Here is a 12,887-nt window from a genome sequence, read left to right on the forward strand (position 1 = left end):
TCCCTGGGTCCCCTGTTGTCATTTATGACTAAACTTCGGCGTGGCGCAGAAGGAATTTGAAACACTTTTCAGAGCTGCTGGCAGCTGCTCTCCTCCCCATCCTCCTTCCTCCAACTCTGCTGGACTGTCCCCTGCGCTCCAATCCTTCCCTATTTTACCCTCTCTGCTACCACTGCTCACAGTGCTCAGTTAGTTAACTGCAGCTCCGTTTCCCTTCGATGATTAACTCCAACTGTCCAAACACACAGGGCTCTGGGAGAGCTGTTCAGATGCCCAAATGTAGGCATCAAGTGCCATTTTCCATGCCCCAGGGCACCCTGCCTGGCCCCTGGCTGCTGCCCCAGGAGGGAAGGAGCGAGCCTGCCGTAGGTCCAGTGCCGTATCTGCCAGCCCCACGCAGATGTCTTGGATCCGCAGCAGTGCCTAAAACGGAATTAGACACCTACGTTTTGGGCACCAGAGCAGCTCCCCAGATTGCTGTATTTTTATATTTGGTTTCTTTGTTTTTCTTGGCAGGGTGTGGAAGGAGGCAAATCCAGACTCTTGGGAGGGAGGGGGTGAAAGTGACCCCGCAACCTGAGTTTGTGTCTTTTTTTCCATAGCCCTGCTCTTCAGATCGTACATGTGCGATTTACCATTGCTGTAACTGCGCTCCCTTTGCTCCCCCAAAACTATTCTGCAGTCTTCTACTCCTTTTGCCCACACTGATCTGAGAGGTCTCACCCTTCCTATACATAAGGAATCCAATCTGCAAAAATGTGAATACCCACAAGAAAGTATCCACTTTCCTGTTAGCCGATCACAACCCCTCAGGAGAAAGAAAGTCTAAGGTCTCCCTTCAGCCAGACCTCCTAATGTAAGCAAGCTGTCCCCTTCACCAGTTGCCTGGCTTATATGTGGTTTCAAATTGATGTTAATTCAGTGACAGATGCGCAAGGTGCCATTAGTGAGTCTTCTTAAATGGAAGCATAATTTTTACCCATCAAGATCCTTTTACCACGCTGGTGCTTGCAACCTTCACTAGGGAATATGAGCCACAGCAGGGAGCTGGTCATAATTTCAACAGAGTCTTGCAGAAATGCAGCGCCAACAGATGCGTGCTGGTTTGGGGGCTAGTTTGAGTCAAAGCATCCATGTTCATGGCAGGTTTGCCTCTTCCTGCACCAAGACTGGGTCTGGTTTTGGGTTATTTGGCTTATGATTGTCTTTGGTTAATTTGCAGAGCCAAATCCAATGCCTGCCCTTGTGGGTGGGACAATTCATATTGGCTTTACTGGAGTTGTATTAGGGGCGTAGTGACTTTTGCCAGACAAAAGGTACCTTGCAGGAGGGACTGGGACAGCATCTCCCCAAACACGCTGGAAATGAGGCTTAGGAGAAAGTCACTTGGTAATACAAGCTGAGAGCACAGTTCCCCCACCCTTTAGTAGTTGCCTTCATTTGGAGCCCGCAGACAAGGGGACAATTAGTGGTGCTTGCGGTGGGGTGAGTTTCTGTGATGTGGTGGTTTGCCCGCTGGGATCTCTTCTGAGGTCAGCAGCCCATTTTGGATCATGCAGCACTGGGCAGCTTTCAGATGGGAACAATTTTTGCTAGTGGCCATCATTACAGGCTGCACATGAGATCATTTAATCTTCAATAGATACTTAAGGAAGTCTCCCTGAGACTGGCTTTTGAGCACAGCTGCACACTCACGCATGCATGTAAAAGGGAGAAAGGCTACTAAAACAGGAGCAAAAAATTACTCTTATTCCCTTCTTCTCTGGAGGAACCGTCCCCACCATGGGATGTTTCATCGTGCCAATAAAACTGGAACCAACGCTATCACTTGAATTTGCAAGACTGCTTATCAACCCACAAACATTCCAGGGAATAATTGTTCCCTCTTGGACCATGTGGACTGTTTAAAATGCATTGGGGTGGGTGGGGAGGCTATGGTGGGGAAGCCAGTGCCAGAAATGGCTTTTCCGCAAAGCTGGCAGCCTAGAAGAGGAGCCAGGGGAGAGATCCGACTGCTGCACGGTGCGCTGTGGAGAATTCAGGTGCAAGCTACAGGAATTTTCTCATTGGAAACCCCTTCCAAGAGGCCAGCAAGCTTGCCAGGCACCAGATGTTTGTGACTAGTTACAAAGAGCTGCAGTCAAAGCCCTTCAGACGCAAGCTTCTTTTGTGAGCACACTTGTGGTTTGCTGGCTGCTCCCTAATTAAGCTGAGCCTGGAGGAGAGGAGGCCCAGGGATCTGCATCCGTTTCAGCCATGTGAGTCTGAAGAAGGTTTTTACCATTTTTATTGACCGTGGGGCCTGTGCCATGAAGTTTGCACACAGCAGGAGGTAGGGTCAGAGTGAGAGCATTTGAAAAATGTCAGAGGCTCCTGATAAAGATGGGAGGGTGTTTTGTGAATGAAGTATAGGAGAATGTTTCTGGCTTGGTCACTCATGTCCTGGGTGACCTGGACTTTGCTGAGTGGGGAGTTGAGTTAATCTGTGCTAGGCACTAGGTCGTGTTCTGTCCCTTGTCTGAGTACCCCAGTGGAGGGACCATGACATACATTTGGGAACCCCTGGCAGAAATGAGGCTGTTCCTGGCTCCTGTGTCACCCTGCATCTCAGGGACAGGACAGAGAAGGTTGCTGAAGGGCAGCACTGGTGGTTCATGCACAGTGCTCTCTGGATTATGGTACCTAGAGAAACATGCCCAAATAGTACCTTTTGGAATAATTCTCAGCCTTCTCTATCCTGGGGTTGGGGTGCTGGGTCCCTGATACTGTCTTCTGCCTGCTGTGCCCAGAAGAACTGGACTTGGCACTGAACTGGGCAGTATGCACTGTGGCTGGACAACCCTGTGGGGACACAGTGTGAACTGTTTTGCACGGGGTCTATTAAGAACCAGATATAAATGCGCAGGTATTTGCTGTCTCATTTTCTTTCCCTTTTCTGTGTGTATGTCTTCCCCTGAAGCACCTGAGATGGGGCACAGGCAGAATGGGGTTACTCAGCAATCCACACACTCTCAGGGGTTTCAGATATCACGCTTGGTGGCCATTCAGAATCAAACCATCTGCAGATGTCTACAGAGGATCCACCTGCTGTTTGTCCACTCTTTTTGGTGACCTAAAGGGGATTTACAAAGGAGATGGAGACAGACTTTTCTCAGAGGTGCCCAGCGAAAAAGTGTAAGAGGCAATGGACACAGGTTGCAGAAGCAAAATTCTGACTGGATATATGCAAAAACTCCCCAAACCAAAACAATCAGAAAAGGTGGTCAAACACTAAGGGCATGAGTAACCTGATCAAACTCTGAAATTGGACCAACTTTGAGCAGGAGGTTGGGCTAGAGACCTCCAGAGGCCTGTTTGACATATATTTTTCTTTCATTCTAAGCATCTAATAAATGACCAACTGTAATTGCTGTTGGACTTACTGACCTATATGGTGTCTCCCAGTCCTTCAAGTCTTGCAGCTTCTTAGATGATTAATACCTTGTTAAACCATACTATGCAGAAGGAACAATCATCCCTCCAAACACATGGACTACCACCCAGACTGGATGCTCTGAAAGGCTTTTAGGAAAGGCAGGGAAATAACATGGCACATTTCTATCAGCCCAAATGCAACCCCTTCCATTGCCTACACTATGGGCAAGAGCCAACCCTGGAAGACATCCTGATACTAAAACTGGTACTAAACAATGGAACTAAACAATGACAGTATTTTCACACAGCTTGCATGAGTGCAGCTACAAACTCCCAAGTCTTTTGTTTTGCAGTTTAAAGACAAAACAAACATAACAAAAAAATTCCTCCTTGGAAATGTAATTCCCTCCACTGAACAAACCAGCAAGGAAAATTCTAGGGTCTGAGTTATGCAGAGGGTCAGGGTGGAGGTTGTGAGCGGTCCCTTTTTGGCCTTAAACTCTATGGAAATCACAGCTCCAGTGAAGTCAATGGCAGTTTTGTCCCAGTGATTTCAGTGGGGCCGTGGTTTCCGGGCATGGATTTGTGTTCTGCCTCAAGCCAACCCTGTTCCCATCAATCATACCTCTGTCAAACTAGTTAGAGTGAATGAGGAAGCATTTGGTCCAGGCAGAACAGCACCATCTTAGCTGAAACAAATGGGGTCTTGTTTCAGGGGCAGATTTACCAAGAGATTTCCGTGGGCTGTCACCTGTGAATTAGTGTGACCCATGCTGACGGTGCCCCCAGGTCATGAGATGGGGATGCTGCTGCACTGTAACTTAGCCCTCCATCCTGCTACACTTCCATTCATTCCTGTATTTCTATTAGTTTGGGGTATTTTTTTTTGTTTTGTTTTCACTTCCCAAAACAAAAAAAATAAAAGGTTTCCTGTGTGATTTGATGTGGGAAGCAACCCCACCAATGATCTTCCCACAGGCTTGCTGTCCTCCCTTCCCCCATGGAATGAGAGAGTGGCTTGGCTAAGTGGGACTTTCAGTGGTCTGTCAGCAATCCCAGCTCACTATCTAATTACTTCTTCCCTTCAGGCTTCAGGACTCTTTTTCTGCCAAACAGACAAACAATTTCTGGTCCAATTTGAGATCCCTTTTGCTGTGTGCTGTTCTCATGGGACCACACCACTCCAACAAACATTTCTGGCTTGACCAAACAGAAATTGCATCTAGATCTATATAATCACCACTCTGCATTCATTTCCATTATGGAGAGACAATTTCCTATTAAATTTCAAAGTGGTTTATTGGCTCAGAGAGACAGCAAAACATCAGATCACAGAGGGAAGAGCTGCTATTTGCACAAAGCATTATTTATCTACGTAATGCAACTTGATATTTGTGTCTATAACTATATACAGAATGGGACATCAGACTTTGACTTTATATACAACCAAATCCACCTTTGCCACACATACATATCTGGTAGATGCTGTTAGACATTGCATTGCTGTCACCATGTTGAGTGTGCCTAAATCAATAGGTCTACAGAGAACTTTTTTTTTCCTGATTCTTATAGTTAAATTTTCTCCCTTTTATCCTCTGCAAGCAAATCAAAGTAACTAGATCTTTCTGCACTGAAGATCTCTCCTTTCTAACATAATATACTATGTATTAGATAAAGGATGCCCAGCTTATAGCCTAGGGTTGTGGCACCCTAGAATGATTTATGCCGCCCACAAACCATTCCTGCTACTCTCTTTCCTAAGGATCCTTTTGTCTTCTCTAGTGGCATGAATAAAGTACATCTATCTTGGAACCAAAATACAGGAACTGCCATCCCCATCCCACACTGCTATGGCGATGCACATACGTATTATGTTGTATGACTAAAAATACTCCTGTGATGCAGGGTGTCTGCATATGGGGTGCCGCAGCAGCAGCAATCCCACATACATGGTAATGGGCTATAATGCCTGACCTTCTGAGCCTCCTCCCCAGGTCACTGACTTAAAGATGCGTCATATTCATAGCCACTGAATAACCGGGCTCCTGCCTGGCTTCATCTGGTGATAAAAATGCCCAGGCCTTTGGAGTACTGAGTCCTGGTGAGCTAAGAGACAGCATTTGAGAAGGGTGGGGCACATGGGGAGCCTGCTACCACTTCAGAGCCAAGCATAAGTGCTCAAAGAGGTTTCAGTCTCCTCCAGATCTCCACCCTAACTCCAGGGCACTGAGGTCCAATTTGTTTCACTTTGTGCTGTTGGAGTGATTTGTCTTTGCATCTTGTTGAAGTTCCTGCTGTGTGCTGCAGAATCATTTAAGACTTGGCTGCTGCTTTTATAGAGAATTACCCTTTAAGACCTGAATACGACAAAGCACTCAGAGCAAAGGAGTTTTACTTTGATGGGACTACTCCTATATTTAATGGTAGCCATGGGCTTCAGTTGGCTGGGTCAGGGGATGGGACATCATGCTGTAGCCTTTGTGAATGTAAATTCTCACAGAAAACCCTGGGGACTTTATGCTTGATGGTATCACCACAGCACACGTACACTAAACCACCAAAATAGTGCTGGTTTCCTTAAAAAACAGCAGGGCCTTAGACTATGGCTTAGTGTTTACAAGCATTACAGTTGACCAAGCTACTTATTTACCTAGATAATGGAAAATGAGCATGACTGTTCTATGATTTTTAAAAGTTGCTTTACCTAGACAATCTACTAGCTGTCTGAGATCAGCCCTGTTTGGGAGAGACACTGAAGCAAACTTTTACCAGCTTACATGAGAAAAACTGATGATGATAACCTATACCTGAACTGTTAATTCATCCTGGTTCAACCATGGCAAACTCCATGCAGCCAAACTTCTTCCATCTTGTTTCAAGCTATGGAGCCCTTGTCTTGCTCCACAAAGTTATTGTGTAGGTTAATGGCAGTTTCTTTCTTTGGCTGCTGTGATTTATGCTGCCTGCACCCATACCCAGCTCCTACAGCTGTGCTGTCGGGTACTCATTGTCAGCTGGATGGTGAATGGGATTGGGAATTGATCGAGGTTAAAATTGGCCACTCTTTTTGGCTGGGTTATGCTGAGCTCTGATCCCTTCTCTGGAGCAGTTTCCTTCCTGGCCGCACAATTATACCAGCATGACTGAGGAAGGGGTCCAGGGGAGGAAATGAGCAGTGGTGGCAGGATTGCGATGGGGGAGGAGGGTGGTGAAGGCCACTTCAGCTGGTACTGCTGCCAAAAGGCATGTTCACTGAATGACAGCCCAGTGGCATGTCGGGCCAAATCCCATGGAAATCCTCAGTGTCACAGACAAAATCCTGCTTTCCAGCCTAATGTGCTCTGCTCTGATTTATTTATTTATTTATTTACCCAGTGCACTTGGCAGCTTTTTGGCACAGAGAAGTGCAGTGGTAAGGCATGGAGTAGTGGGTGCTGAAAGGGAAAGAGTCTGGTGCTGGATGGTAGACACCCCAAATCAAGGGCAAGCAGCAGTAAAAAAGGTGCTAGTTAGAACATGGTCTCCCTTGTAACGGGGATGGAATAAGACATTTCAGCAGGGGAAGGTCTTAAACTATGGCTGCTCTTCAACAGTCACAGGTCTGGGTCTTATATTTTGACGTGGAAGGAAATTGGGTTAGCAACCTCTCTCCATGAGACAAAACAGCATGGTAAGGAACCTTGCTTTGTATATGTCTCTCTCCTCCAGTGCTCCACATTTCCAAATACTAAACCAAGACTGAATTACTGCACTATAAAATAAGTTGAACCCGCCATGACCTGAAGACTGGTTCAGTTTACAGCCAAGTCCATAATCCAAAAAGCATGAAGGATCAGCAACAGGAATAGAAATAAAAGCGCTGAGTAGAAGGAGTCAGCAGGTAGTCCTTAACAGTCAGCTAATCACAATGAATAATTTATTACAGCAATGCCACTGAGACTCCACTAGCTTTTAAACCAGTATTTCCTGGAAATGTTTTCTGCTCCTCCTGTATCATTTGTAAATTTGAAATCTTTTTTCCCTGTCTGCAATACAAAGATGTTTGCAAAGGTCTTAGGAAATGATGCCGTTCCAAGAAGATCCCAGTTAGACACAACTCCAGTACATTGTCTCTGACCCCACTTGATTCTGGATGCTCTAGAGAAAGGCCAGCCCTTTCTGGATACACCCTGTGGCTCAGTGGCATGCCAGTGAAAGGAGCGTTACACATTCTCCATACCTCTGACAACAGAAACCAACTTGCTGCCAAATCAAACATCCTCCTTGAACATAAGGATTTATAACCCCTCCCAAAATCCTACTTGAAAACAACCAATTCAATGTTAAAACTCTGGATGGAGGGTCACACTTTTAGCCCTATCTTCAACCCTTCTAAGCTCTTGACCTCTATTGTATCATGTGGCAATTGTATCATCATGCAAGTGAATTGGGCTCCCTGTAACTGATTTGAATTTCATGTTTCTTTTGCTTTTTGACTCTCCCTATGTTCTATGATCAGTCTGGATAGAGACCAATTTGTCAGCTTCCTCCTCCCCATCGTTCGCTAGTTTCTATACATTTCCCATCAATCCCTACTTTATGGTTTTTTAAGTTACTGGTCTGTCATTCCTTCACCACAGGAAGCACAAGTTTAACCACTCCATCAGTGCAATTACTGACTTGACAATGCTTCATTATGCCCTAAAGCAGAGAGGATCTCTATTTGTTCTGCAATAAAGCTGCTCTTAATTAGGCTATTGCTCCTCCTGTGCAAATATCTCATTTTGCCTCTGGAATTGGGAAAGTTCACTCTATCTCTTGTTGTTTGGAAAAGGCCAAGTGACATCACACAGCAATCTTTCACTTTTTGGACACAATTAATGTGTGGATTACTTTGCTCATGCTTTTGACAAGCAGGTGATTTCTCTCTGATCAGACACTTAAAGCTACTGATTTTACTTGTGCTTTGTACTGCTTGGTAGGATGGGTCCAACTTAGCTCTGGTTTTTGCATGTTTAAATGGGAAGTCAATCCCACTGTTGCTTTGAATTCACAACAATACTACACATCAAATTCTTTTTAATGAGAATCCATAGAGCGTTGTGGAGACCTTATGGCAAGGGACAGAGTATTTTCATAGCATGCTTCATTTCATCTCAGAGAAAGAATACTGCTGGGAAGAAATGGCAGAAACTGATGTTTGGCTCTCACAGGGAAAATCTTTATCAAGCTACATTCCCAGCAGAATTTTGGGATGCCTCACATTTTATCTTATTTCCAAAAGTCTTTATTCCCCCTGGGTTCTCTTCAGTCAACCACAGAATGTGAACACTGATAATGTTTATGAGTTTGAGAAAAAAGGCTCACCTTAAGTTTCGTTGCCACTAGCCTTCTGTGGAAGAAAATGGGATAACACTGCATAGAGGTATTTCTTGGAAAGCAACCAACCAGATTCTCCTTTAAGGTAATTTTATTTTTGGTTATAAGTTAAACAATTTATTTGTCTGTTTATTGGCCATACAAAAGTCCTTTGGCTGACTTTGTTAATCATTCACTCTTCAGCTTGGAGTTAATTGTTTACTAACTGTTAAACTGTGTGCACTAGAAGATGCCTTTGGGCTCTTAAATCAGTGGGAATACCTCACTAGAACAACAGAGACATGCCTAGTGCTACTACAACTGCTTGGGCATGCTGGTCTCACAGCTCCAGGATACGTTGCTTCTGCTTCATGTACAGGTCTCTTGGGATGGAGTGGAGTTACATTTACCTGCTAGTTAAAATGAGCAAACGCCACTCACAGACAACATAGTCATATAGCGGGGCTGCAGTGCCTTGCTCTTTCTTTCCAATTGCTCTGCAATGCAAACAAAAAAACCCCTAATGACCCTTCTCTGAAAATGATGGTTTTGGTCACTACAGCCTCAGCACCTTGTGGAGAGTGGTGCTGGCACATCCTATCTGAAGACCTGGTTCCAAAGAATTTGCTTTGGTTTATCATGAATATTGTATGGTGCTGACCCAAGATAGGTAGAGCCCAGCAGGACAATGACTCCTTTTTGTTGTGATTTTTCAAAGCACACCGAGCCTTGAAGGGCCTTTTCTCTTCACAGAGAAGAGTTTGTAGAAGCTAAGTCTAACAGAGAGGGGGATGGATTCTGCCCATCCTGGATGCTGTGTGCTGCTGCTACACAAATGACACTGGTTCTGCAAGCCACTACTAAACTTCCAGAATGCCTCAGCTTATGGTTAGCAGGACAGCAGCCATCTTTCCACGCTTGATACTCCCTTCTTCTTATTCAGCTGCAGTGATGGATTTTGTGAAGTATACCAAAACTTTTGCATTTATTTAACACCTAAGAATGAACAACTATCAGGTCATAACTGATATGGACCAAATCTGGGTTTGAACAGGCAGCATTCAAGAAGAAGCCTTTGGCAGGGCTTGCTGAGTCTGTGAGCTAGCCCCTGAACATACAGAAGAAAAACAGAAGGGAGAATGATAAGTCTCAGAGTGATGGCTTTGGGTAGCTTCAGGGCTTCCACAGAATTCAAGCATAGGCAGGAGAAAACATAAAAATAGAAGCACAGAGTCACATTAGGCTCTGCAGTCAAGCGCAAGCTGCATTCCAGTTTAATAGCCCTGCATTCCCGTCTGAACCACCTCGGACTAGGTGCCAGATACCCATCTCAGCTGCATCCCCACTAATGCTGGAGGACTTATGCCTGAGTGAGAATAGCGCAAGCAAGATCAAGTTCTGGCCCTGCATCAGCCTCAATTCTCCTCTCTGGACTCATCCAACTTGCTGACAAACCTAGTTAGTTTACTAGAGACACATGGCTGATTTACTCCAGCAATTTAATAAAAATGTGGTTTTGACTGACTGCTAATGGGATCGCCTGAGATAGGCTCAGCTGCTTAGTGTGGGCTACAACTTTACTTGCAAACACAATAAGCATGGAAATCTATCTAGGATGACATAATAGGAAAACATTACAATCTCTCTTATAAGACAAGCAAGGATTTTATATGCATTTAATATAAATGTCTTGGTTTCAGCTGGTTTCTTGATACAATTTTCTGCTTGTGTTTCTTCCAGGGAGATTTATTTTTCCATTGTAATTTTTCAATTTGTTTCTGGCATTGGCAATGTGCAAGAACAAAATAATAAAGATCAGAAAAGATATAATCTCTTTCCCCCTCCCCCCTAATTTTACTTTGCAGAAAGTTCAGTAATGTTTACCCCTCCTCTTTGCAGAGCAAAGACTTGAACCAGTCCATGCTGGTATAGTGAAATGACTCAGATACTATGGTAAGCTCCCAGATACCAGGGTTATCAAGTGCAATTTTACAATCTAATTAGCAGAGGATTAAACATTGCACCTCGCTGAGGGAGTTGGGCTGCTCTCGCCAGAGGGGTTTTACCACCTGTGTAGGGTAAGAAGTCTTTTTACTTGCACTACGGAGAGTAAAAGCACACAATCGTGAAATAATGAAGCCTCAGCCACACTATTCAAGTCCTGTCCCTGATTTAGGTTGTGCATTTTGGAGTAGCCCTGGCAACAGATGGGGTTTTCAAGCATCATGTAACAGAGAAATGCTCATCTAGGCTGTCTTTTCACTGCTGTGGTCTCTGGATTATGGCAATGGACAAATTCTAGCCCAGAAATTCTGGCTCTCCCTTCCCACCCAACCTTCCCTCCCAGATTTATGACCACTTCTGCTAAGCCACAGAAGTCCTCAGTGGTTTACACATAAGGTAGCACCATTGTTTCAGGTCTCCTGGATTTTGTACATAATTTAATGAGAGAAAAAAAATAGTAATTCCCAATAAAGAGAAAACTGGCACCCTATTTTTTTAGGGTTACACTTGCAGAAGAAGGGTAGGATATGCCCCTGATCTGAGAGGCAATGTGAGAGCTAGAGGTAGGTTAGTGGGGACACAGAGAGGCTGGTCAAGATGTTATCAAGCTCTGAAACAAATGCTACAGACCAGATCACCCTGAGCGGCTGAGAAGAGAAAGTAGAGAAGCTAAGAAAGGAGGCTTGACTCTTCTAGTGGAAATGGCTGTCTCCTCTCACGCAGTCAGAATACCTGACCTCTTTTATTCTTTCTTCTTCTGCTCTCCACCAACACTCTCATCCCATCAGAGCTGATAAAAATTGCTATAGCTTGTGAATGGCTGAGTCCTTGTCATGGCAGGGCACTGTTTTCCCCCAAAGAAATGTTTCTATAACTAAGACTGACTTCTGAAGGCATGTTTTAAGGACATGTCTTCCCTGGGGGGCTGGCACTAGTGGAGGTATGTGGGTGCAAACACCTAGCCTAGGCATGTTTAAAACTATTGGGAGTATGGCTTGCCCTGCAGGTAATGATTGATCCCAAATAGATATGTCTTTCAGAGCACAGATGCTCTGTGAAGACTTTCTTACTCCCCTCATTCTTTTCTTCAATGAATAAAAAGCCCCATTAATAGCCTTCAGTGAGTAAAAGGCTAATCAATGCATCTATTGTCTCCTGCAGCCTCCTTGGCAGTTCTGTTTTCTACCAAAACCTTGATTCTATTTTATTTTAATAGAAGATGCTATCTGTGAGCACCAGACAGTGTCCAAATTGAATGTGATCAGAGGAGGTGAAAGAAAGGGAGGGGGACAGAGACAAAATGAGAAAGAGAAAATGCAAAGAGAAATGCAGTACGTTAATTCAGCATGGAAGCATTTGTATCCATAGAGGAGCTGCCTAGTTGTTCCAAATAATCCAGTTCTGTGGCCTGCAAGCAAGCCTGAAACCTTGTTTTCTGATGTTTCCATGGGTTTGCAGTACAACAAATGCTGTTGCTAACGGACTGTGCAGCCCACCTGCAGGGCGTGTGCTCAGAGATGAGCTTTCTTATATTAGATGGCATCCTAGGTAGGAAAATCAGGACACATGGGTCTGCCTAGTAGGATGAGCTCAGGGGATCAGAACCTTCCTCCTCCCAAATGAATAGCACATTCCTTAGCTGGATTACTGAAAGGCAATTTGGAAGGACTGAGACAAATCCCAATTTTCAGATGCACTGAAAGCCTCACTAAAAATACTAATAAAGAGACCAGAATGGGTAGTCATCACTGACCAAGCTCTAGTTTTGTGATCAGATCTATGCATGCCATGCCTTGATTTGTGAACTGTTTCAAAGTAAAGTTGCTAAACAAATCAGATACTGGGCACAAACTTTTTAATGACTTTTTTTTAGGCATGTGATGAAAATCTTATTTTCTTGTTAGCTTGACATTGACTCTTCAGTTAGTAAAACTGTTGCTTATCAAATGTAATGCTGCTCCTAGGAAAACCATGCAATTTTTTTCTTTTTTTTAATAAATAGAAGAAGATTTCCTTTCTCTTCTTCCCTCTCTTTCTCAGATAATTTATGGCTTGACAATACACTATCAACGGTTGGCTAGGCACCCTCAATCCTGCCATAGCTAGTGGGGTGGAAGGTCTCCAGCACCTGA

At 44.4% G+C, this 12,887-nt stretch overlaps 1 protein-coding gene across 4 annotated transcripts in view; it reads right to left on the minus strand.

Annotated features, from left to right (window-relative positions):
• The window catches only part of FRMD4A (FERM domain containing 4A), a 289,877-nt gene that overhangs the window by 44,301 nt on the left and 232,689 nt on the right, over window positions 1-12,887 (minus strand). The gene's annotated exons all lie outside the window — the stretch shown is intronic.

The sequence above is a fragment of the Buteo buteo genome, chromosome 4, assembly GCF_964188355.1.
Source record: "Buteo buteo chromosome 4, bButBut1.hap1.1, whole genome shotgun sequence".
Classification (NCBI taxonomy): Eukaryota; Metazoa; Chordata; class Aves; order Accipitriformes; family Accipitridae; genus Buteo; species Buteo buteo.